The sequence below is a fragment of the Ovis canadensis genome, chromosome 16, assembly GCF_042477335.2.
Source record: "Ovis canadensis isolate MfBH-ARS-UI-01 breed Bighorn chromosome 16, ARS-UI_OviCan_v2, whole genome shotgun sequence".
NCBI lineage: Eukaryota > Metazoa > Chordata > Mammalia > Artiodactyla > Bovidae > Ovis > Ovis canadensis.
In genome coordinates this window covers 83,368,593-83,389,139 of record NC_091260.1, presented here as the reverse complement: position 1 = coordinate 83,389,139, position 20,547 = coordinate 83,368,593, and the positions used below count along the sequence as shown (strand labels likewise).

The 20,547-nt window shown below is 52.3% G+C and overlaps 1 long non-coding RNA gene across 1 annotated transcript; it reads right to left on the bottom strand.

Annotated features, from left to right (window-relative positions):
* Positions 1-1,185: 1,185 nt before the first annotated feature.
* On the bottom strand, positions 1,186-4,184 carry LOC138421660 (uncharacterized). The gene is made up of 2 exons (XR_011249577.1): positions 3,069-4,184; positions 1,186-2,331 (listed from the first exon to the last, which is right to left on the bottom strand). It is a non-coding gene; the product is annotated as an uncharacterized lncRNA (long non-coding RNA).
* Between the last annotated feature and the right edge of the window lie 16,363 nt (positions 4,185-20,547).

The following is a 20,547-nucleotide window of genomic DNA, read 5'->3' as shown; positions in this document are numbered from 1 at the left end:
ACTCGAGCGGCCGGAGGTGTCCCGTCATGGGGACAGACAGGAAGCGTGGACGCTGCTCCTAGGATCCATCAGAGGAGGAAAGGACACCGGCTGGGCTGCGGGGCGGGGCGGGGCCAGGAGGCGGTGGAGGGCGGGGGCTGGTGTGCCCGCAGGTCAGAGACCCGCAGCAAGCCGTGCAGCCAGCGCGGAGGGGCGGGAGGGCAGGGGTCCCCAGCACAGAGGACACGGGGCCTTCAGTGAGGCCGGAGCAGGAGCCTGGACGCCCGGTGCAAGGGGCTCTGCCAGGGCCGAGCCTCCTGCTGCTGGCTCTCCTCTGTATGCGGAAAGCCTGCAGTCACTTGGGCGGGAGCCGGGGGTGTCAAACCCGGATCGCTCACCTCTGAGGCCCTGCCAAGGCAAGTCCGCCGGGGCCTCCTGACCCGGCCTCTGGGATCACCTCCCGCATCAGCTCCGCGCTCCTGCCGCCTTCACCCGGAAGCGGCTCCGGGGTCACTGGGAGAGGCTGTTAGGCATGAGAGGGGGAGCGGGGGCCCTTAGCAAAATGCCTCCTGGAAAAACCAAAAGGACAGTCAGCGCTGTGCAGGCGCGGAGGCAGAGTGGAGGGAGGGGCTTCAGATCCCCCTGCAAGCGTCAGCGGGACACAGGTTGTAGCTGATCCGCCCAGGGCCTGTCTGTCCCAGTCCTCAGTCCTGGCCCCCCTGTCGTTCCTGAAATAGCTGAAGCAAAACGCAGGACAAGAGTACAGCCAGAAGTATCTCTCTGTCCTTTTCAGGCTCAGACAGTAAAGAATCTGCCTGCAATGCAGGAGACCCGGTTCAGTCCCTGGGTTGGGAAGATCCCTTGGAGGAGGGCATGCCCACCCACTCCAGTATTCTTGCCTGGAGAATCTCATGGACAGAGGAGCCTGGAGGCTACAGTCCATGGGGTTGCAAGAGCTGGACACAGTTTAGTTACTAAACCACCACTAATTAACATGCCTCATAAATAAATATATATTCAAGTTTAGTCATGTTCAGGATAAGTTCACGATTAGAAATACACTCATTTATTATAAAAAATTTTAAAATGGAATAAAAAGACCTGTGCGATTTGACTAATCTGAAACTATCATGCTTCGGATGTTCCATTTCAGTCTTTTTCTATAGGCACATATTTTTAATGAAATTCAGTTTCCTACAGTTCATATTGTCTCACGGTGTGTTCCTTTTATTTTCTCCACACACACACAAAGCATATGACTGGCCTTCTGCCCATTAGTTTTTACGTGAAAAGTCTTTGATATTTTGGTCTTTTGCTACCAGAATTATGTCTAGTCTGCCTTGTCTTCCCGGGAAATGGCAGAGGATAGCTCTCTTGCCTTCAGGTTTTCACATGGCTGGTTTAAATTCAGAAGCGTGTTAATTAATATTTTATTGTTAGAGTGAGAAGCTGCAATCATTTTAATCCCTCCACACAAGATAACTGTGTTGCCGTTTCTCCACACCCTAAAATTTCTAGACAAAGTTTGAGGGTTGAGACACGTATTACCCTCCTTTGAACAACTGGGGTCTCCATTTCATTCTGCTGGTTACCACCTCTCCAGCGTCTTTCTGGATTAACCCGCTGTGTATTTTCTAAGATTCTCTGCCGAGCCGGGGTCCGTCTTCCGCACTCTGGTTTGCTTCAACCCCCAGCCTTCTTGTGCCTCCTTAAGCGGTAGAGCTTAGTTTTCCACAGAAGGCAATCGCGTGGCACGCTCTCTGAGCCCCGGCGGTCTGGGTGGCTCGTCTGTGTGGATGGAAGCTCTCAGCTGAGCTGAGAAAAGGCCCTTCTCCAACAGGCTGGAGCAGCAGGAGACGGACCACCCCGGCGCCGGATGGAGACCTTAACAGGGGCCATGGATGCCCAGGTGTGCTGTGCATGGTTCTGTGACGTGGAGCATCGGTGTCATCCTAGGCTGGAAGCCCTCGTGCTCACAGTGAGGCTGCCAGTGCCCAGCAGGACTTCGTCGCTCTTCCCTCCAGACAGAGAGAGGCTCCGTCTACCCTAAGTGTTTTCCCAGCCACTTCCACAAACCTCTTCTGAGCTCTCACCGCCAGCTCTCATTCCTCTGTGGGGTCAGGTTCAGCAGGGGACGTGGTCAGTCCTAGAGAGGCCAGGCCTCCTGATGCCCAAGGCTCATGGCCACACAAGAGAGGCCTGGGGAGAGCCCGGCAATCTGGGAAGTGTGGATGGGTAACACATGCACCGCGAGGACAGACCACTGTTGACTTTCTCCATACACAACGGGTTATGGGGTTCATGGTGCTGGAACAAATGTGTTGCCTTGAAATAGTAACATCTGCTACATCTCTGTAATTAAAGAAATAATAATAATTGAACTGCAAACACTACTCCTGCCTGGACTATTCCAAGCATTAAAGTTTCCTTCTCAGAGAAGAAAATGTTCTTCGATTTTAGTTCTGACTATGCTGCAACGTCAGCTGGCACTTGGCCCTGAGTTCTCCCCTGTCCCATCCCCAGTCCTCTCCCGAGTGACCACCGGCCCCTGCGGACCCTTCCTCTGTTCCCATTTTACCAGAGGAGAGGCAGGGTGACCTTCTTATGCCATCTTCTCCCTGACCCAGAAGACAACCGGCTACACAGGCAGCTTCCTCGCCCCGCGCCTTTGACCTCATCGCACCCAGCATCCCGGGATAGGTGCTCCCGATCCTGCCTGGGGACGGGACTGGTCCTCTGACCCTCTTTACCACGTGGCTACTGGAGTTTACTATCACCTTCTCACCCGACAGGCTCTCTGTGTTCATTTTCCCCGACTTCTGTGGCAAAGCACAGGCTAAGGGGCTTCAGACCCTAGAAATGTGTTCTCTCCCAGCTCTGGGGGCCAGAGTCTGACATTAAGGTGGCAGCGGGGCTGCGCTCCCTACAAGGTTGCAGATGGGGGTCCTTCCTGCCTCTTGCAGCCCCGGGGCCCACCACGCCACCCCCTGCCCTCACCGTCACCCGGCCTCCTCCGCTGTGTCCCTCTTTTCCCGTGTCTGTCTAACCTCCCTCTTAGAAGGACACCTGTCTTTGGATTCAGGGCCCACCAGGTAATCCAGGACAGGTTTCTCATCCCAAGATCCTCAATCACATGTTCAAAGACCCTTCTTCCAGGTAAGGTTCCATTCCCAGGTCCGAGTGTCGGGGTGCAGTCTTCGTCCCCGGCGGCCACCGTTCGGCCCACTGCACCTGGTGACTTGCCCTGCTCGGCTGATGCTGCTTCCGGCTGTGCAGATAAACCCTGGGTGCGATTTCTAGAGGAGCTCCTGAGAGCTGGAGGGTGACTGTCTGGGGGTTTTTGCCATATTTCATCCAATTCCACGCCCCTCCCCACTGGATCCCCCACGGATTTCTTTTCTCTTAACACAAGTGACTGGGAACATCTCCCTGGGACTGAAAGCAACTTACCTGCGTTTCCATTCTCGGTGAAAGTCTTCTCATGTTGCTTGTCCACTTTTCTTAGAGGTTGGCACTCCCCTTGATTACTCAAAACATTTTAAAATTTACGGTTTTTAGCCCTTCTACTAAAATATGCATCTACTCAAAGCTATGGTTTTCTCAGCAGTCATGTGTGGATGTGAGACGTGGACCATAAAGAAGGCTGAGGACCAAAGGACTGAAACTTTTAAACTGTGGTGCTGGAGAAGACTCTTGAGAGTCCCTTGGTCTGTGGAGATCCAACCAGTCCATCCTAAAGGAAGTCAGTCCTGAATATTCATTGGAAGGACTGATGCTGAAGCTTAAGCTTTATTTGGCCACCTGATGGGAAGAGCTGACTCACTGGAAAGACCCTGATGCTGACGGAGGGTGAGATGGTTGGATGGCAACACTGACTCGGCGTACATGAGTTGAACAAACTCCGGGAGACGGTGAAGGACAGGGAAGCCTGGCGTGCTGGAGTCCATGGGTTCTCAAAGAGTCAGACACGACTGAGAGACTGCACAACACCAAAGATGTGTGTCCTCAGTCGCGCAGTCGTGTCCGACTCTCTGCGACCCCGTGGACTGCAGCCCACCAGGCTCCTCTGTCCATGGGATTCTCCAGGCAAGAACACCGGAGTGGGCTGCCATTTCCTCCTCCAGGGGATCTTCCCCACCCAGGGATTGAGCCCACATCTCCTGCCTCAGCAGGTGGGCTCTCTATCACTGAGCCACCCGGGAAGCCCCAGGTTAGGCTTGTGTCCTCCTAAATGTCCCTCAGCCCTCTCTCCCCCTCTCACCTGCCCCCTTCCCCCTCCCCCCTCCCCCCTTCCTCCCCCTCCCAGGCTGGCTCCCTCCTGCCATTTCAGCCAGTTCCCAGAAAGAGGCTCCTAGGGCATCTGTTCACAGCCTGGCCTGTGCAGCCCTCTGGGCCTCCCCGTCACCAAGGGCAGCCCCTGGCAGTTCAGCTTCCGCTGCCCCCAGCCCCCACCCCAGGCACCCGGCCTGGGCTGACCAGCATGGAGACCCTGGGCTGCGGTTGCCTTTGGGAGAAAAGTTGGACACCTGCTCTGGGACCCCCTAAGGGAGGGACATCGTCACTGAGCAGAGGGTGCCCCCACGCCCTGGGCCCAGACCAGAGTGGGGCCTCTGAAGGGCACTCCCTGCTGGGGGACGGGGCGGGGGGCCTCGTGTGTTATGATGGACAGAGGCCCCCGTTCACACGGAGTGGCCAGTTAGCCAGAGGTGACCCCGTGTCCAGGACGGACCCTCCCCTAATGGGGCCCCCTGAGCTCTGGACAGCCCTCTGTCCTCTCGGTCAGGGTGGCCAGCTGCCCGTCAGCCCTTCAGGCAGCAGGAAGTCCATCCGTGCGGCAGCCTCTCGCCTGTAGCCCTGAACTCGGTGACAACACGGGGGGCTGCAGGCCAGGAAGGGGGCCAAGAGTTACAGGAAGGCCCCGACTTCAGACCCAGGGCGGGAACAGGGAGACAGGACTGGGCAGGGCCCCACACCCTCCTCAGAGCACTCTGGGGGGCACTCCAGCTGATTCCAGGGTTTGGGGTACCTCCATGAGCTCTCACATCAGAGGCCCTCCCCGGAGAAGCAAAACCACTACAGAATTACCAGAAAGCAGATCCGACAGCGTCAACCTCGTCTTTGTGACGCTCTGCACCACACGCATTCAAGTTCAAGCGTCATCACTTTTCTCTTCCCGCCTAATAGGCAGACGCAGACCGGAAAAGCAGCCTGGAGCCAAGTCGAGACAAAGAACAAAGTGTGGGCTCACAGGATTCAGCACCCCCTTGGCCTCACGAATGAAGCTGGTTCACACACAGTTTAAGCAAACTATCTACACTTTACAGCCCCAGCTGTGTGTTTAGTCCCTGTTCACAGAGGAGCAGCGATTGGTCAGCAAGCTATCTCGTGGTCAATGAATCATCACAGGGAGATGGGCCCTCCGTGGTTAGCACCCAAGCATTTCAGCAGACCGTGTCCCTGGTCTTGCTGCTGGAAGCTTCCCTCCGGCCTGAATGCCGAGGGTGGGGTCGTCTCACAGGTACAGACACAAAACGATCTCCACGACTTTCACTTTAGACCTTTGCTCAGACTCCTACTTCTGAAAATGGTCAATGAGTCCCATTAGCTGTTTTTAAACAGCAAAACCAAGGAAGAAATTATCACGCAAATAGAAAGAGAAGCATAGTTCTCTTCTACTGTGTGCTGGCGGAATATTTACAGATGGCCAGTGCGTGGGATCCCTGCTAGCAGTGTATTTAAAATGATCACTTCCAGGGTCAGTAGCTGGGCCAGGGTGGGGAGGGTGGGTTCCTCTCCTCCGTGGGTGCTAAGGAAGTGTTTCTACAGCGACTTCCAGGACGGTCACTTGTGGAACCCACTCAGAAGCGCGACACCAAGGTGGGGATTCCACCTCTGGCTTCAATATTATTCACAAATTTAAAATAACAAAGTGTTAAAAAATATATTATAGCAAGTAACCGCCACCAATAATGCATCCAGGAGGTGGAACGGACTACATTGGAGGTATTAAAATTGAAGTTGATGGTGACCCCACATTATTCATTACATCAAATGGAGATGCCTTTAAATTTATATTAAATTCAATTTAAATGCCATCAAAACCATGGTTGACAAAGTACTGATGGATGAATATTTTAGTCTGATTCAATAGGGGTAAACTTTATTTTCTTACCTTGAGGCAAGGTGATGGAGTTTTTATATGCAGTAGGTTGAACTGGGTTTGTAGTAACATGGCTTCTGATTTCCATAAAATAAAATTTTATCTTTTAAAAATGATTTTCAAGGGTTTAAGTCTTGAACTCTGAAAACACTTCCTCAGGGTTCTTTCTGCTTCACTCATTACTTTATACTCTGAAATCCAAAACCTTTCTTATACCACTCTTCAAAATATCTTCTGGTTTAGAATGAACAATTAGTCATTTTAAAGGTTTCGTGTTTGATGTTGATATTCAGTAATATTTCAGCTCAATTTTTCCACTTACAGCTCTTGGTCATAGGGGAAAAGCCACTTACACAGAAATTCACTTGGAGTTGGCATTGAATGCATATGCATTAAACGACTGAATGAAATGATTAAATAATTGATTAATTATAATTAACTAGTCTCCACAACTCTTTCTAACGAAAGAGAGGCAGTCTTTTGTCTGCCCATGGATATAGCCCTTTTCTTAAGAGCTTACAGGTCGCCTCACAAAAAGACATAGCCAATGTCCCTAAAGAGAGTATTAGTGATATGAATATTGATCATTACCAATGTAGAGAAATAGTTGGCTATGGACTGAGGCCTCTGGCCCCACCTGCTTCTGTCTAAGCTCCTGGAATTCAGGGAGGGTTTTCCCACCGCATCTGGTTTCTGGAACAAAGACCCTGGTTTTCCTGTGTGTAGTTTTCCCAGAGATGCCCAGAAGCGCCTGCACTGGGCCAGCATTCTGTCACATATCCCTGTGTGTTGTAACCTTCTTTAGCCCAGTGTATTTTTCAGTTCAGTTCAGTTCAGTTGCTCAGTCGTGCCCAACTCTCTGCGACCCCATGGACTGCAGCATGCCAGGCCTCCCTGTCTATCACCAATTCCTGGAGTTTGCTCAAACTCATGTCCATCAAGTCAGTGATACCATCCAACTGTCTCATCCTCTGTCGTCCCCTTCTCCTCCTTCCTTCAATCTTTCCTAGCATCAGGGTCTTTAGCAATGAGTCAGTTCTTCACGTGAGGTGACCAAATTATTGGAGGTTCATCTTCAGCATCGGTCCTTCCAAAGAAAATTCAGGATTGATTTCCTTTAGGATGGACTGGTTGGATCTCTTTGCAGTCCAAGGGACTCTCAAGAGTCTTCTCCAGCACCACAGTTCAAAAGCATCAATTCTTTGGTGCTCAGCTTTCATTATAGTCCAACTCTCACATCCATACATGACCACTGGAAAAACCATCGCCTTGACTGGATGGACTTTAGTCAGAAAAGTAATGTCTCTGCTTTTTAATATGCTGTCTAGGTTGGTCACAGCCTGTCTTCCAAGGAGCAAGCGTCTTTTAATTTCATGGCTGCAGTCACCATCTGCAGTGATTGTGGAGCCCCCTAAAATTAAAGTCTCTCACTGTTTCCCCATCTATTTGCCATGAAGGGTGGTGTCATCTGCATATCTGGGGTTATTGATATTTCTACTGGCAGTCTTGACTCCAGCTTGTGCTTCTTCCAGCCCAGCGTTTCTCATGATGTACTCTGCATATAAGTTAAATTAGCAGGGTGACAATATACAGCCTTGATGTACTTCTTTCACAATTTGGAACATCTGTTGTTCCATGTCCAGTTCTAACTGTTGCTTCCTGACCTGCATACAGATTTCTTAGGAGGCAGGTCAGGTGGTCTGGTATTCCCATCTCTTTCAGAGTTTCCCACAGTTTGTTGTGATCCACACAGTCAAAGGCTTTGGCATAGTCAATAAAGCAAAAATAGATGTTTTTCTAGAACTCTCTTGTTTTTTCCATGATCCAGCAGATGTTGGCAATTTGATTTCTGATTCCTCTGCCTTTTCTAAAACCAGCTTGAACATCTGGAAGTTCACTTTTCATGTACTGTTGAAGCCTGTTTTGGAAAATTTTGAGCATTACTTTGCTATTGTGTGAGATGAGTGCAGTTGTGTGGTAGTTTGAGCATTCTTTGGCATTGTCTTTCTTTAGGATTGGAATGAAAACTGACCTTTTCCAGTCCTGTGACCATGATGAGTTTACCAAATTTGCTGGCATATTGAGTGCAACACTTTCACAGCATCATCTTTTAGGATTTGAAATAGCTGAACTGGAATTCCATCGCCTCCACTAGCTTTGTTCATAATGATGCTTTCTAAGGCCCACTTGACTTCACATTTTAGGATGTCTGGCTCCTGGTGAGTGATCACACCATCGTGGTTATCTGGGTCGTGAATATCTTTTTTGTATAGTTTTTATGTGTATTCTTGCCACCTCTTCTTAATAGCTTTTGCTTCTGTTAGGTCCATACCGTTTCTGTCCTTTATTGTGCCCGTCTTTGCAATTTTTATCTAGTTAATGCCTCCTTTGTCCATAGAATTCTCCAGGCAAGAATACTGGAGTGGGTTGTCATTTCCTTCTCCAGGGGATCTTCCCAACCCAGGGATCGAACTCAGGTCTCCTTCATTGTAGGGAGATTCCTTACCATTCCAGTCACAGAGAGGAGTGCAGCTAGTGGCTCTTTCTTCCTAAATGGTGACGGCCACAGCTTCGGGGGAAGGACAGACACAGCTGAAGGTCAGGAAGCCATTGCTCAGCTGTGACTTTAAAACAGCCATAGAAAATGGGGTGTCCACGAGATATGGGAGCCAGGACTTCCACTGCAAAGCCAAGTCCTTGGTAAATAAAAAAGACGCACAGCCATTTACACTTTGCCTGGTTGACTAGGAGGGGTTCCGTGGCCGGGGCTGAGCAGCAGGGAGCTCTGTGGAGTAAACGCCCAGCTTTTCCAGAGTCTAGAGAGGAAGGAGGGGGTGTGGAGGGGCTGGGCATGAGGCAGCTGCAACGATGTTGACGGCAGCCCTCCGGCACTGTCCTCAGCTCTGGAAACGGGCAGGACTGTGTGCCGGTGCAGACGCCTGCCTCGGATCCCCGCCCAGATGGCTGTGCTTTGCTTCCTCCCTGTGTGTCAGCAATGGCCTCTCTGGTGATGAAGGCTGACACCTCCTAGGGCCCCTGCTTGCAGAGGCTGTTGTTGAAACCATCTTCTTGCTGACCGGTTCCCACTGCCATTGGGAAGACATCGTCACAATCATAACATTTTGCATCCTCCACCATATCACCTCCAGGATGGAAGGGCTGCATGCTGGTGGGCAGAAAGCAGGTTGGGGTTCTCAGGTTCCAGGTCCCTCCGTCACCTCGTCAAGGCTCACCTGAAGGGCCACCTGGTCAAAGGAGCACGCAGTGATCCAACATGGTTGCAAGTGGTGACCGCTTCAAGTGCTTGACTTTAATTGCCCCATTATTTTTATAAATGTTTAGAAAACTTTTTTCCAAACATATTTCTTAATTAATACAAAATAGATCATTTAAAAAGAAAAATCTGTAGTAGGAGAGAAAAATCAGCGTGGAAAGATGATTTACTTCAGCATAAAATCGGTCACTTCTTACTGAACAGCAAAAACCTGTGACTGCCGTACACAGTATCAGGAACGCAGTCTCAGGATGGGTTTTGTCTGTTCTTGGCTTTGCAGGACCAAACACAGACTGAGAAACGAGGCGTCACTTCACAACGCAGCGCCATGCCGAAAGCACTGCATGGTGCTTGCCCTTCACAGGACCTAGAGTAACACTGCTGTGTGGCCATAGACATTTACACATTACTTGTTGATTCACAATATGTATACTTTAAAGGCGTACAGACTTGTCCCACTTTCCAGGATCCCAATATACACATTTATGAAATGATTTACAAATTTCACTTTGTTTTTTTTGAATTATCCGCATCTCCAGAGGCTCTGAGGTGTCCCTGCTGCTGCTGCTGCTGCTAAGTCACTTTAGTCGTGTCCAACTCTGTGCAACCCCATAGATGGCAGCCCACCAGGCTCCCCCGTCCCTGGGACTCTCCAGGCAAGAACACTGGAGTGGGCTGCCATTTCTTTCTCCAATGCATGAAAGTGAAAAGTGAAAGTGAAGTCACTGAGTCATGTCAGACTCTTAGCGACCCCATGGACTGCGGGCCACCAGGCTCCTCCGTCCATGAGATTTTCCAGGCAAGAGTGCTGGAGTGGGGTGCCATTGCCTTCTCCCTGAGGTGTCCCTAGAACCTCGCAATTCTGAGCAGAGTATCCTTGCCTCATGTTTAAAAATAGAAGCCATGATATTCTCTAGCTTTTGCCAAACTGCAAATAAGTGAGCAGCGTGAAGAACGATGTGATGAGTCAGAGCCGAAATCCTCAAGCCCAACAAGTGTCGAGGAGCAATTACACAGCCTCACCCTGAGTCCCACACCCTCTGCTCTGGCCCGGCGAGGGTGGTCAGACCTTGGGTCATCAGCACTGAGGTCAGGCCCATCCATGCATCTGAAGCATCTTTGAGAAAAGGCAACAGATCCCAGCTCCTAAAATACGTAGGTGAAAGGAGCGAGCCACACGTGTGTCTCAGCCAGCGACCCAGCACGCGGGGAGAGCTTCTTTGCACGGCCGCTTTGTCACATGGCACTGGGTGACGGGCCTGCTCAGACCTAGCTGGAATCTCAGAGCGTGCGGGGAGCCCTGAGGCTGATTGCTCCATATACAGTCCCCAGGAAGTAAAATTCCGTGATTTATGGTGGTATTAAAACGCTCCTAAGTTAGAAGACCACACGCTCACAATGGCCTGTGTTACCTGGGGAAAAGGGTGATGCGTTCTTATTCCGCACGTTGTCAGTTGGTCCTTCCCCCACTCACTCACACCCACCAGCCACTGAAATGTCTCGTGGCGACTTCAGCAGCAGAATCCGGGCTTTGCCGTCAGGAATGTGATGAGGATTAAGTCCAGCTGACTCTGCACCTGCGGCTTTGGGAAGATGGTCCAGTGGTACGGGGAACGGGCAGGGAGGTGGCTCGCAGGACGGGCTGGGTGTGGGCTGGCCTTGCCCTCCTAGCCCCTGAGTGCTGCCCCACCCCCAGCGCACACGCCCGGCCAGTCCTGGGGGTCAGGCGGGGCCGCACCTGCTCTGGGGGTGATGCAGGTGCGGCTCCATCAATGCACCGGAAGACTTCCATCTGCAGGGGCAGGCCCGGGGCTGAGCGCACAGCAGGCGCAGGGCCAGCCACACAGCCCCTCTCGGTGGCCACAGGGCTTGTCCAGCGGTGACCACCCCCACCGGCAGCCTGGTGGGAGCCCTTTCACCAGACTTGTGCTTCATCCCACCCCCGATTCTCTGAAACACCAGGGAGAAGTGGAGCCTGAACACAAGGCCACATGCTTATAGAGGGGAGGACACGCTCCAGAGACGTCCTTCCCCCCAGTGGAGAAGTGGAGCCTGGACGCAAGGCCACATGCTCATAGAGGGGAGGACACGCTCCAGAGACGTCCTTCCCCCCAGTGGAGAAGTGGAGCCTGGACGCAAGGCCACATGCTCATAGAGGGGAGGACACGCTCCAGAGACGTCCTTCCCCCCAGTGGAGAAGTGGAGCCTGGACGCAAGGCCACATGCTCATAGAGGGGAGGACACGCTCCAGAGACGTCCTTCCCCCCAGTGGAGAAGTGGAGCCTGGACGCAAAGCCACATGCTCATAGAGGGGAGGACACGCTCCAGAGACGTCCTTCCCCCCAGTGGAGAAGTGGAGCCTGGACGCAAGGCCACATGCTCATAGAGGGGAGGACACGCTCCAGAGACGTCCTTCCCCCCAGTGGAGAAGTGGAGCCTGGACGCAAGGCCACATGCTCATAGAGGGGAGGACACGCTCCAGAGACGTCCTTCCCCCCAGTGGAGAAGTGGAGCCTGGACGCAAGGCCACATGCTCATAGAGGGGAGGACACGCTCCAGAGACGTCCTTCCCCCCAGTGGAGAAGTGGAGCCTGGACGCAAGGCCACATGCTCATAGAGGGGAGGACACGCTCCAGAGACGTCCTTCCCCCCAGTGGAGTAGGGGGAGCCCTTTGGAAGGGCTGCCAGTGGGTATGAAGGGGCTGTGACAAGGCAGACAGCTGAGCCCGAAGTGTGAGACGCTGGGCTCGTGGCCCATCCCGGAGCCACGTTCCCTGATGGAGTCACCCGCTCATCCCAACAGGAGCCTGTAGTCAGAGCCCCACGTGGTCCTGACTTAAGTATGACCTCTGCTCCTAAACCAGCCTGCACAGGATGCCCAAGAAAACCACTGTCCATGCAACAGTGAGAGTCAGGATGCCTCCTTCCCGCTTTCGCTGTCGTGGGTGTTTATTGCAAGTAATCAGGAAAACGCGAAATGTACAGAAGACAGGCCAAAGGATCACAGCCTGCTCCTCTTCCTCTCTCAGCTGGAATGCTCTTGCCTGCCCCAGTCTTCACTAGAGCATCAGAGTACCAGGGGCCCCTCACTTAGTGAACGCTGAGCCCCCAGACTAAGAAGAACGGCCGGGTTAAAGGGGACAGGCCCTCACCCCAGAGGCACGTCCTGGCTGCACTAATGTATCCCTGCACACTGCAGGGGAGAGGGCTTATTCCCCATCAGAACAGAAACCCAGAGCCAAGGCCGCATACACCAAGGTCATTCCTTCTCGTGATCATGCAGAGTGGCCACTGACCTGGGTGCCCAGGAGGGAAGAGACTTTGCCGATGGAAGTGAAGGAAGGGTGTCTGCAGACAGGAAACCCCAGAGTCTGGGGACAGGGGGACCCTCCCCGACCCTGGTCATTTCAGGGTCCATGGTGCATCAGCGATGCCCAGCCCCAGCACACAGGAGCTGTCCATTTACTGCTTTAAACAAATGGAAACTTCCTATTTAACTATTCTGGGGCTGCAGGCAGAGAATGAGAGGTTTTGGGATAACCGCAAAGAGAGCATGGTGCCCTGGAGCCATTTTGGAGGACAGGCGTCCTTGTGTCCTAGAGTAGAGCTGCAGAGAGGACAGCCCCTCGCACACACAGGGCACCTGCACAGCCCACCGGCTGCGCTTGGCTTTGGTTTCTCTCCCCAACCATTTCAGGACTTCAAGCTCATGAATGTTACGGAGTAAACGTGCTTGACAAAACAAAACTTAGCTGGAAATGATTCTCACAATCTCCAGAACTTTTAGGGTGTGTAATATACATTAAAGCATGTCAAAAGTTAAGCCCATAAGTCACAGGACCTCTCCTGGCTTTGGATCCCGGATTTGGGAATGAGATGATAAAAGTGTAAAGACGCAGCTGAAGCACGCGGAGCACCTCGGAGAGCTCCCGAGCCCATCTTCCACTGAGTAGCAGGAAACAGCTGGCCAGAATTTCTGAGCGCCTTTAATGAAGAGGGTTCTTCGTTGTTCGGATCTGGTGATTAAATGGAATAAGACTAATATTCCTTAGTGGGTTTCCTGAAAGAAGATTGCCCTGGAAGACAACTGGGGCTGAGAATCCATCCTGGGGCCCCACGGGGCTACGGCAGGGGTGGGGAGCCAACCATGGAAATTAAGATTTCGATCACGTGGTCCTTGTCAGTGTGCCTTCTCCTCCCCCTCCCCAGCTATTTCAAGACTCTTTCTAAGAGGTCTGGGTTACTCTGTTTGCTGGGATTTCTCTTCTCAGAATATAGTGCCAAGAGTTTGTACAATAGCCTCCCCATGGTGGCTGGTGGAATGATGGAATGAGACCACGCTGCTGTGTGCAGGGCTGAAGCAGGAAAACTGGGAACTTTCAGGGGGCAAGAACGCCCACAAGGGCTCCGCAGAAATGTTCCCAGGCCCCAGACACTTTCTCTCCAGGATGCAGAAGTCCTGACATCACCAGCCGTCACCAGCAGCTCAAGGTGAAGTTTGTGCCATTTAACTATGTACTGAAGCTGACAGCGATCGTAGTCACAGCTTTTTAGCTGAGTAGTTTCTGCTTCTCTCACCTTTGGGGGTTTTCAGTGTCTTAGTCGGGCTTCCCTGGTGGCTCAGCTGGTGAAGATTCTACCTGCAATGCAGGAGGCCCCAGTTCGGTTCCTGGGTTGGGAAGATCCACTGGAGAAAGGATAGGCTACCCACTCCAGTATTCTGGGGCTTCCCTTGTGGCTCAGCTGGTAAAGAATCTGCCTGCAATGCAGGGGACCTGAGTTTGATCCCTGGGTTGGGAAGATCCCCTGGAGAAGGAAAAGGCTACCCACTCCAGTATTCCTGCCTGGAGAATTCCACGGGCTGTATAGTCCATGGGGTTGCAAAGAGTCGGACACGACTGGGCAACTTTCACTTCTCACTGTCTTAATTGGCAGGCAGAGATGGAGGCCTGGGGTGGGGTGTGCAGTGGTGGGTTGGGCTGCCCTACGCACGAGCAATAGCAGGGGCCCAGGTTCCTGCTGGCTCACAGACACTGCAGCCCAGTGCCCGGGCTTTGCTGCACAAAGCCCCACAGAGAGAAGTGTCCCAGGTGGAGCCCGGCGGAAATCCTGCCCACTGTCAGAGAAGCACGGCTTGTCACTCACTCACAGCCCCCACCCGGCGGCTTCCGAGCACAGTCCTCAGAAAGAAGTACCATCTGCACACACGTTCTCACACAGCTGAAACACATGTCCACAGAATGCCCCTTACCTTCTGGGTGTTACTTTCTCTTCTGTCTATTTCATTTAAGGAAAACTGGATACACACTGTGGGGAGAAACCCACAATTCGAAAACAAACTTGAATTTCTCGGACCATCTTGCTTGTTCCTGGCTGCCTCACTGCAGATTCACGCCCAGAGCATCTGTCCACGAGCTTTTCCCTGCATAGAGTGAGACACTGCCATTTCTGTGGCCACAAGGAGCCTGTTTCCAAGAGGCATTTAGCTAGATTCCAGCCACTACTGCAGACTCAGCCCTTGTCTGCGTGCATGCACGCTGAGTTGCTTCAGTCACGTCTGACTCTTTCAACACTACAGACTGGAGCCTGCCAGGCTCCTCTGTCCATGGGGATTCTCCAGACAAGCATACTGGAGTGGGTTGCCATGCCCTCCTCCAGAGGATCTTCCCGACCCAGGGTTTGAACTCGTGTCTCGTAAGTCTCCTGCCTTGACAAGTGGCTTCTTTACCACTAGCACCACCTGGGAAGCCTTCATCCTTGTATAATCGACTTAAGCTTTTATCCAAGGTAGTTAAACAGCTTAATGAGACAGACAGGAGTTATCAGTGAGCTTCGTATAGGACCGCCTCTGTTTAAGGAGCTCTTAGTAACTTCAAAAAGATCGCATGTCAGTCCAGACGATCTCGGGGTTATGAACTCTTATTAGCTCTGGGAGAAACTGAAGCATTGGCCCTTCTTCCCAATGCTTGTTTTATTCATTAAAAGGAAAGCATCTGTGAAGTACACTGTCCGACCCAGCACCCAGTACGCAACGGCAGTGCAGTTATACAAACTGAATTAATGAGCATGACCCCTTGGGCAAGGCCAAGGCCACACAGCAAGCCCCAGGATGGGCTGAGTTCTGTGTTGGCACCCCTCGACCATGGCCCCAGCTCACCTTCACGCTGGTAAAGACACTGCTTCCCGAAACCGAAGATCCTCCCAGCTGAGAGGGCAGGACCACCGCTCTGCCCTACCTGTGCACTCCTGCCTGCTCTCCCACGCCTCTGAGCTGAGACAGGAGATGGGGTGACAACTCCCCCAGAGTCTCGTCTCTCATAAGCTCACCTAGAAGGCAAACCCACAGCCCACGTCTCATGAGCTCCGGGTTTTGATGAGGTTAGATTGCGGGAAGCAAGAAACAGGAAGTTTCGTTTAATCTAAATTCACGCCCCTGAGGTGGCATTCCCAGGGGAAGATAAAACGCGTCTTTGAAACAAAAACTGCTTAAGAAGGGCCACACAAGCGACAAGAGGGAAGGGACCCACTGGGCCTCCTGCCTCCTGCTTACCCCTGGATGTGGTTGGGAAGGTTTTTCATTTGTAGAATCCAAGGTCATTTTAGTCACTAGTGAAGTGCTTGTGAGGAATTATTAATAGAAACGGTGAACAACGCCGCCGTCAGACAGCATCCTGATCTATCCGCCTGTGTCAAGCAGAGTGTTAAGGAATCTGAGAGGTTTGGATAACAATAGCTGGTTTTTCTCATACAAATGGGGCACCTGTCAGCTTCTCCAGTAAAGAACTTTCACGTGAAGCGTACTAAACTCTTCCTGCCCGGCTGCCAGCGTCCCGCCATCAGGCACAGGTATTTTTAAACGTCTTTCAGTATAGTTTATCACCTCCGAGTGCAGCGGAAATAGCCTGTCGACGTGAAGCCTTTCCCGAATGCGACACCAAGCAATCAAGCGTCTTAGAGACAGCAAGCCATCACCCTAATCGCTTCTGATTTTCTCCTTCAAAACCACATCATGAAAACACCGCACTGTGAATAAAGGGATTGTTCTCGAGGAAAAGAAGCGGAAGTTCCGTTCAGGGTGCACAGAATCCCCGGGGGCTCTGCGGGGCCCCCTGGGCTGTGGTCAGGGCCATGCCTGAGGGTGAGGGTGACCGGCTCCTCTCCAGCCCGGGGACACTCCAGTGACCTTAGTGAAGGCGCTTCAGCCTCAGGAACCCGGATGCTGCTGCTTCTGCCTTGCTGCCTCCACAGCTGTGGATGAGTTGGTGAATTCATGCTTGTGAAATACTGAGAGCCTCTCGGAGAGGGTCTCAGGGGTAGGAACCACACGGCTCCTCTCACAGAGGGAAAACTCAAGAGGAGGCAACGTGCAAATGAGAATCGGGATAAGTGCAACACACCGTCACCACACTGTGAGTTATGAGTCCACCTAGTTCTGTTTCCCGTGAGCCCCTGGCTCCGTGAATCCAGAAGGCGTTCCCTCTCAAACAGGAACAGAGAAGCTCCAGAGCCCGCCTTCCATCAGTTCAGTCAGTTCAGTTCAGTCGCTCAGTCGTGTCTGACTCTTTTGACCCCATGAACTGCAGCATGCCAGGCCTCCCTGTCCATCACCAGCTCCCAGAGTTTACACAAACTCATGTCCATCAAGTCAGTGATGCCATCCAACCCTCTCATCCTCTGTCGTCCCCTTCTGCTCCCACCTTCCATCTTGCCCAGCATCAGGGTCTTTTCAAGTGAGTCAGTTCTGTGCATCGGGTGGCCAAAGGATTGGAGTTTCAGCTTCAGCATCAGTCCTTCCAATGAGCACCCAGGACTGATCTCCTTTAGGATGGACTGGTTGGATCTCCTTGCAGTCCAAGGGACTCTCAAGAGTCTTCTCCAGCACCACAGCTCAAAAGCATCAACTCTTCAGTGCTCAGCCTTCTTCATGGTGCAGCTCTCACGTCCATACATGACCACATTCCACAGAGACAAACAATCAGCTAGGGCATTTTTCTGTTCTACCGACAGAGGCCTAAGTCAATACAGCTCTCCTGGATTTCTTTTCACCTTTATAAAGTCTCTCTCAGCTTCCTTCTTTCCCACCGTGGGGGTGGTGGGGGGAGCACTCTGCCGCTGGGGGGTGGTCACTTTGTAACCAAAAGTGGGGTCTGGCTGCTGGCTGCTCAACAGTCCATAAAGAGGTCTGGTTGGAGGAGCAGAAAGCTTGCTGTGTTTCAGATGCTGGGCTGGCAGCTCTGGGGAAGGCAGCCTCCTCTCACCCCTCCTGCCCCACCCGCACAACAATCCGGGGGCAGGAGCTTTCACAGGCAGAGGAGGGGGGCTGCAGGCAGAAACAGCACCGTCAGCTCTGACAGGCATCTTCAGAGTGGTCTTCGGTGGTCTGACGAGCGTCGCCTTGATCGTTTTACGCACAGTTGGTCTTCAGTTCCCGGGTCGGTTTGCTCCCATTTCTCGAGGCCCGTTCTCAGGATGCTGGAGCTTATGTCACGGGCGTCGTCTGGTCCTCGTGGAGCTAACCTCTCCCACCTGGCAGGGGCTTCAGCATCTAAGACGCAGCTCACAGGACACAGCCCGGAGCATTATGTCCAGCCCTTGAGAAGGAACTGAAGGCCCTTGACTGTGCTCAGTGGCTGCGGGGTTATTTGTCCTGTTTGACTGCTTTCTTCTGTTTTGACATTTTTCTCACTTCTCTGATTAAACTTATTCTTTGCTTAAAGTTTTTCCACAGACAAAAGACAGATGTAGGACATGGGGGTTATGGGCCATAGGATTGCACTCTATTTCAACATTATTGGTTTTTTTTTCCTGTTTCCTTTTATGTATGGGATCACATTCATGGATAATAGATACCACACCCATCTGCTGTCTCTAAGCTTTAGGAATAGTTCTGAGTGATCTCTCCAACAGAGGATTCAGCTTATAATTAGCACTATCCCAGTGACTCAGTGGCAAAGAACCTGCCTGCAATGCAGGAGATGCAAGAGGTGCACATTAGACCCCTGGGTGGGGGAGATCTCCTGGAGTGTGAAATGACAGCGCATTCCAGGATTCTCGTCTGGAGAGTCCCATGGACAGAGGAGCCTGGTGGGCTACCATTCAAAGAGTCGCAAAGGGTCGGACATGCCTGAAGTGGCCAAGCAGCGACAGAGTTAATAATACTCAATGAATTGAATAATTTATCCCATTCTTAACAGTAGTAGAAAACCTGTTGATTGCTGGGTATTTCATGAGGCCCATGTTACTTACTTGGTGGTTGTGATGAAGTATAGTTGGTTGACAATGTTGTGCTAGTTTCTGCTCTACAGCAAAGGGGTTCCGTTTTACATGTATCCTCTTTTTATATCCTTTCCATTATGGCTTACCTCGGGATATTGAATATAGTTCCTGGTGCTCTAGCAGGACTCTGTTTATCCACCTTACAGGTAGTCCTTGGCATCAGCCAATCCCAAGCTCCCACACTGTCCCTCCCCCAGGCTCCCTCCCCCGGGGCTCTCTGTCTGTGAGTCGGCTTCTGTCCCATAAGCCGTATTTCAGATTCACATATAAGTGATCTCTCGTGGTATTTGTCTTTCTCTCTGACTTCATTCAGTATGAGACCTTCAGATCTATCCATGTTCCTGCAAATGGCATTATTCCGTTACTCTTTATGGCTGAGTAGTAGTCTTTTATAATTTTCTTTTTTATCTGAAGGAGAAGGCAACGGCACCCCACTCCAGTGCTCTTGCCTGGAAAATCCCGTAGACGGAGGAGCCTGGTGGGCTGCAGTCCATGGGGTCGCTTAGAGTCAGACACGACTGAGCGACTTCACTTTCACTTTTCACTTTCATGCATTGGAGAAGGCAATGGCAACCCACTCCAGTGTCCTTGCCTGGAGAATCCCAGGGACGGGGGAGCCTGGTGGGCTGCCATCTATGGGGTTGCACCGAGTTGGACACGACTGAAGCGACTCAGCAGCATTGGTGATTTACAGTATTGCCAATTTCTGCTGTAAAGCAAAGTGATTCAGTTACACATAGATACACATTCTTCAGTATCTTCACATGGACTCCATTTTAAAAAATAACCTTTTCAAGAGTGAACAGTCTTGGCTTTGTTACCACCAAGTACACTTTGCAGGAACTCCAGGATGACGGCAGACACTCCTCCTGATAGTGAGCTGATCAGTGTGTTGTCTGACATTCTCAGTTCTGCAGAATCACAGGCAGCCCGACGTGAGAGGGCCCCGAGTCCCAGAGCCTCCGCGTGGACGCGGCTCCAAGGCTGCTCTGGTACTGGTGCAGGAAGGATGGGGATGTCCGGGGAGCGGGAGGAGGCCGTGTCTGACCCCCGCCCCGAATGTGCCGCCCACGCCCTCTCAGATCAGGGGACACTCAATAAACCCATGTTTGAGATGTGATTTTCAAAATACTCGCTCTCACAGTCCGCCAGGATGCAGGCCTCCAACACGGGGCCCAGAGTGGAGCCAACAGCAGGTAAGGGACTGTCCCCGCCAGACACTTCCGGCCCCCACTGGGAAGAGGGGCTGCACCCACACCCCAGGGGCACTGTCGGGGGGGGGGGCCTCACCCCAAGGGGATGGGGCAAGGGGGACCCCATGGAGAAGCCTGGGAGCCGGACACGGGGATCACATGGAGGGGGTTTTCCCCTGTCCCCAGGAGGCCACACTGGGGGCGGTCGCCCTTGTACCCCCATGCTGCCCCCCCACTGTTGCCAGTAGCCCTCCCTGCTGACTCCCCCTCCCAGTCAGTGGAACTTAACCTTCATCCAGAAGTTGAATATTTGCTTGTGTAAACATCTGGCGATGCCTGTCCACTGAATCGAGGCCTGCAGACCCCAACCAGCTCCCGATGCCTTTGAAAGAGACAGAGGAACACACAGGAGCCGGTGAACCCCACCCAGCCCATCTTTCCCAGGCAGCTGGTGCAAGACAGACAGTGTCGAGATGCTGACGGATGACGGGTGACAGTCCCCACGTATTCCTGAGATACGCGGTCAACTTGATTCGTCTTGCTTAAGGGCTGTTTCTCCACAGCATGGAGCAGGCAGACATACTTCTGCTCCAAAATTAGATTGTGCAGGCGAGGCAGGAATCTGAGCCTCGTGCACAATTAGGGGAGTGTTGCAGTCCTCTGGG